This window comes from Mesocricetus auratus, unplaced genomic scaffold (assembly GCF_017639785.1).
Source record: "Mesocricetus auratus isolate SY011 unplaced genomic scaffold, BCM_Maur_2.0 contig_7648_pilon_obj, whole genome shotgun sequence".
NCBI lineage: Eukaryota > Metazoa > Chordata > Mammalia > Rodentia > Cricetidae > Mesocricetus > Mesocricetus auratus.
This window is the reverse complement of record NW_024429955.1, coordinates 5006-10853: the sequence shown is the minus strand read 5'-3', so window position 1 is coordinate 10853 and position 5848 is coordinate 5006. Positions and strand designations below refer to the sequence as shown.

General features: G+C 40.5%; 1 long non-coding RNA gene across 1 annotated transcript; it reads right to left on the bottom strand.

The window, feature by feature from the left end:
* Positions 1 to 2826: 2826 nt before the first annotated feature.
* On the bottom strand, positions 2827 to 4834 carry LOC121138022. Its single transcript, XR_005875254.1, has 2 exons — positions 4003 to 4834; positions 2827 to 3744 (listed from the first exon to the last, which is right to left on the bottom strand). It is a non-coding gene; the product is annotated as an uncharacterized LOC121138022 (long non-coding RNA).
* Positions 4835 to 5848: the final 1014 nt, after the last annotated feature.

Genomic DNA, 5848 nt, shown 5'->3' with positions numbered 1-5848 from the left:
CTTGAGGAAGGTTCTAGGACCAGCCCTGGATGCAAAGACAGAATATGAACACCCCCCATGGAGTGCTTCACCCTCCCAGGGGAAAGTAGTTTGGATTAGGAGGTTGGAGAGGTTAGTGTGAGGGCCTGTGACAAGGGGAGGGAAATGGAGAGAGACCTGTGATTGACATGTGAAGCAAACTTGTTTCTAATTTAAATTTAAAAATAATAAAATAAAAGGAGTTGCTAAATGAGTGAGTACCAGTAATCTGGGACCATCTCCCTGATTGCTTATTCATTTGGTTATCTTCCCTACACTTGTGTGTATGAGTAACACTAAAGCAGCTTGGCTGTGTGTACTTATAGGTTGTGTGCGGGGGTGGGGGTGTGTAGGTGTGAGTGTGTGTGTGTGTGTGTGTGTGTGTGTGTGTGTGAGAGAGAGAGAGAGAGAGAGAGAGACTGCTAAGGAATCGATCATAAAATTGAGTAGGAAAGGGCAAGAGAGTATTTGGAGGAGGGAGAATATGGGATGAAAAAGATAACAGTGCCTAATTCATAAAATCCTCACATGGTTCTTTAAAAAAACTGGATAGTCCAGCAGCATGCCTCAGTATGTAAAGTCACATACTAATCATGGTGAGTTGAGATTTATCTCTAGGACATGTATGGAGGAGAACACATCACAGACACAGAATTTAGTTCTTTCCTTTTCTCTTTCTCTCTTTCTTTCTTTCTCTCTTTCTTTCTTTCTCTCTCTCTTTCTTTCTTTTTCTTTCTTTCTTCTTTCCATCGTTCCTTCCTGTCTGGATTTTTTCGCTTTTTGGGGTTTTGAGATGTAACTTTAGTTCTCCTGGAACTCACATTGTAGATGAGGCTAACCATCAACACAGAGATTTGCCTGCCACTGCCTCTCCAGTGGTGAGATTAAAGGTGTGTACCAACTTTCTCAGCTTCATTTGATTTCTAATTGAATCGTTTTTCCGGATTTTTCCCTCAAGTAACCTTGATATAACAATTGCTCCTTCCTTCTGTATCTTCGTTCCATTCATTGTTAGAGGCCCTGTTTTCCCACTGGGGTAGAAGCTAATCATAGGCAATGGTGACATAAAAATCCTGATACTGCATCCCTCTCTCATTGGCTGCCGATGTGGCAGTCCTGCACATGTGCCCAGGAGATGTCATAGAGACCAGTCTTTGCACAGTGGTTCCCTGCTTTTGGGAAAGGAAATTTAAAAAAATATAACACAAATTAATAAAAAACCCAGAGAAAGATATTGGGGTTCAACCTGCAAACTGAATATCAGAGAAGCATAGTAGCCAAGTAACTAGTTCTTTTTCTATCTCAGGCTGAAGGGTGATCTGTCTCCATGATCTCTCCTCCACACCTAACACTGCTTTCTCACATCAAACTGGCTTAAGAATAGATCCACACCTGAGACTATTTGCTTTTGGTGTTTACTTAGTGCTGTGATTGAAGAAGCGGGATCCCTAGTGCTGAGATCACCTTCCTATGAGCTGTTTATCTTTCAGACTGATTCAAGCTTGTGCAGCCATGGGTGGCCTCTGACTCACAGAGATCCTTTTCACCTGATTCAATGGATTAAAGATGTGTGCCAACTCTGCCTAGCTTGTACAGCTGAGTAGTATGGCTGTCTTTGAATTTTGATCCTTCAGGTATTCTTTATTAAATTATTAATAATATATCAGCACATAAATGGTTTTTTTCAATTAATTATAGGTGTAGGCGCATTTGCCATCATGCCCATATAGAGTTCATAGGAAACCTTCAGGAGTCTGTTCTCCTGGGTTCCAGCCATCAAACTTAAGTCTTCATAGGAGCAAGTACCTTAATTATGGAGCCTTGTTAGGATTGCTGGTTAAGTAATTTGTTCTAAAAGACCATTTCAGAAAAAAGAAAAAAAGACCATTTGAGGCACTTGGTTTCTACTGTTTTCTTCAAGAAAAGCACCACGGTTTTCTGTTTAGAATTTGATGTTGTTGTTTGATAGTTTCTCACTGTGTGGATCAGGTTGTGCCTGAAACTCACAGAAAACCTCCCACCTCAGCTTATTGAATGATAATACAAAGAGTATGCACCCCATGCAAGATGACACTGGGGTATTAATAAATATTAGTTTTTGGTTGATTTCTATCCCATCATGCTTTTCTGTTGATTTACACTTTGAGATAAAGTGTCCATCTTACTCTTGATGATTCTGAATTCCTTCATCAAGTCATTATTTCAAATAAGCTTCTGGCTATGGAGGACTCCAGGTTCCTGACAGCCATCTCAGCTCTTTCACACCTGCAACTTATTCATGGGGTGTATTTTTGTTTTGTGTTTGGTTTTTATTTTCTTGATTTGAGACAAAAGCTAATTTGGTAGCCTTTGGCTACTCTGAAATTCCCTATTCACTCAAATAACCAAACACAACAAAACACACACAGAGCCACTGAAATCACACACACAGACACACAAACACAGACACACACACACACACACACACACACACATACATGTAAACATGTGCTGGCAATAGGAGCTCTAAACCAGTGACCATATCAGGTAACTCACTTCCCCTCCATTGGATGTCTTAGTACATACTGGTATAGCCTTTTCACCAACTAAGCTACATTTCCAGATGATGGCTTTAATATTCAAAGGATATATTTTAATATGTTTACATCTGGTGTAGTTTTGTTTTAATGAGAATTGAGCATTCATAGTAATTTGCATATTAGTTTCTTTGGTTCATTTGAGCTTTTGGAGACAGGGTTAAAATGGGCAAGGCTAATCTTGAACTATATAGCCATTGACCTTGTCCAGGTTTCTAGACTCAACACGCAATTGGAGTTAGTTTCCTCTTATAATTTAATACCCATTTACAGTGTAAAACAAATTTTAAAATATTTGTAAGTTTTCTTTGCTCATCCCCTTCCTTCCCCTAGACCCAATACATCACAGTAAGATCTTTGTCCTTGTAGCTTGCCTCTGCCTCCCAAGTGCTGGTGTTAAAGGTATGCACCATCACCACCAAGCATTGATTCTGTTTTCTTACATCAATTTATTATTCATCATTTACTGAGTAATTTTTCAAGACAGGGTTTCTCTGTGTATCCCTTGTTGTGTGAAATCTCATTCTTTAGACCAGGCTGACCTCTAACTGAGAGATCCACTTGCCTTTGTCTCCTGAGTGCTAGGATTAGAGGTTTGTGCTATCTCTGCCTGTTTTGTTATTCATATCCTTCAAGAATTTATCCTTTTAATAATGAGGCTTAATTTATTAGCACAAGACATATTTTCACAATAATCCAGGGGAAGGCATGAGGGTATGATTCCTTGGAAGTATGATGTGCAATATGTCTCAGACTCTACACTGCATCCTCAGGCTTCCCAAAGAAACAGTATTAGTAATATAATATTTATGAAATAAACATACAAGCAGTCTGTATATAGTGAATATACACTCATAAATGAATACAACGTGTATAGAGTTGGATAAGATAGTAAAAGCAAGCACTTTGTGGTCAACCTCTCCAAACCCAAGGTCACAAGTATCTGTCTTCTCATTCTTTCAATCTCACATCCCTACTTTTCTACAAAAGCATAGAAAACTGATGAGGAAGATTCCAAGATTAGGGACCTGGAGAGATATCTCAGTGGTTAAGAACACTAGCTAATATTCCAAAGGTCCTAACTACAATATCCAGCAATCATATGTTGTTGTACAGACATCTGTAATGAGATCTGGTAGCTTCTTCTGACCTGCAGGGATACATGCAGAAAGAACACTGTATACATAATAAATAAATCTTAAAAATTTGTTTAAAAAATTCAAGATTAGCTTCAAGTTTGAAAACAATCTAAAATAAAAGATTGGGCTGGTGGTGAATATCTATGGTTCCCTGAAATAGGAAGAAAGGCTATAGAATTTTAGAGAGGTAAAAACTAGGCCTAGGTAACACATATCTTTATCTTCTTAAAAAGTGAAGCTAAAATGTAGCTGTGAAACTGAGAGCTTACCTGACATGCTCTAGGCTCTGGGTTCACTCTCACCACCAACAAATGTTTGAAAATCAATCCAAATGGGAGTGGGGATGCACACCTTTAATCACAACATTCCAGCCACACAGATAAGCGGATCTCTGTGAGCTGAAGGACAGCCTCTTCAACTTATTGAGGTACAGGACTTCTAAGACTAAATATAAACAACCTAAAACATGAAGGAAAGAAAGGAAAGGGAAGAATGGAAAGGAAGGAAGGAAGGAAGGGAGGGAGGGAGGGAGGGAGGGAGGAAGAGAGATTCACTATCCACAGAGCACCACTTTGTTCCTGAAGTGATGCAGTTTGTTGATTTAACTTCAGGAGCCTCAGCTGAATATGCGAATTGAGCGCAATCTGAGTGGAGAGTGCTTCACTAACTCTACCAGAAAGGCTGTTAACAGTCTCTGCCTTGGCAGAAAATTGGGCCAAGGCAATTCTGGCTGCAGGAGCCACAGTGGCCTTATGGCAATGGCTGGGACAACAGCGGCTGTGATGCCAAAGCCTCCTTTTTGTTGCATTAGGACAAGTTGCATTTCTCCAGGAAAACATACAGGCATAGGTGTAATTCCAGAAACAGGAACCACCAGGGCTGATGTTTCAAGTGGCCGTGTCCTGTTCAAATACTGATAAGGGGCTTTTGCCACTCATCATGGTCCATACCAGTGTCCAAATGTTTCAAAAGGGTACCTTTTCCCAAAGGGAAAAACTGCCAAAATGGATTCTGTTGTTTCAAGGAATGGCAAGGGCAGACTGTTAATCTTCCAGTTCTCTGTTGGCTTCGGGATAAAAACTCACAGTTAGGAGAGGTTGAAGCAGCTGGCCTGTTGAGAAAATGGAAATCTCGAACAGATTGTTTTATTTCTTTACTAACTTTTACCAATTTTTTCAATTCACCCATTTTCAATCCCTTGTCCAACTGAGGGTGATCTCTCAGGTTCCCCTTTCTTTCCTGACCTTGGTGTCAGGCGAATGCCTGGAGATTTAATCCAGTCCAACCATTTCTCTGGGGCTGTCCGGCCTGTGCATTCCTTTGGGCTGTCTGGCTGCATGTTTCTTGAAACTCAACTCTCCAAATCAAGTAATCTCCCCAGAGAGAGGGGCTCAGCAAAGCTGTTGCCAATCACTAGGTGTCAAGTTATGAAACACAAAAGATTCCATTAAGGAAAGTGTAAAGGGAGCCTGTGCTCCATAATTTAGAGTTGAATTTTTAAGTTGGTTTATGTCTTTGAAATTTAAAGGGTCATGACACCGAATAACCTGCCCGGGATTGTTTGGGTTGGGAGCTTCCATTACTAAGGCCACCACTGAGCAGCAATGGAGCCCTCCTCTGGGTCTTCCCTCAAGGTCCAAGAAGGGCTGGGTCATGTCATAGTAGGAGATCCTTTTTTCAGAGTATGGAGGAGGGTTTCTCTCCCTTTCCTGTCTTTTCTTAATTCAACTCTAAAGAGGATATTCAATGCTATAAGGAAAATAATATATTTATTTACTAGGGAGGGAGTCGCACTAGCTAGGAGTTAGAAGCCTGGCTGGCTTCCAAGAGAAAAGGGAGGTTCCTTTTCCTTTCACTTCCTTTTATATCTACCTGTGTCAGTTTACATGTCCCCACCCTCATGGGCAGATAGCTTTGTGGGGTTCACTCCTACACAACTCTTTTTAGTGCTTTTTTAAGGGCCATGACCTCAGCAAGAAAGCATTCCTTCTCAGACTCTGATGAGTCAGAGTCCAAGCTTCTTCCATTTTCTAGGTTTGAAAGAGAAGGATATAACTGATTCTGACTGGAATTCTTCTTTTTGGGTTGTGCCCTGAAATCTCTACCCATTTTTTG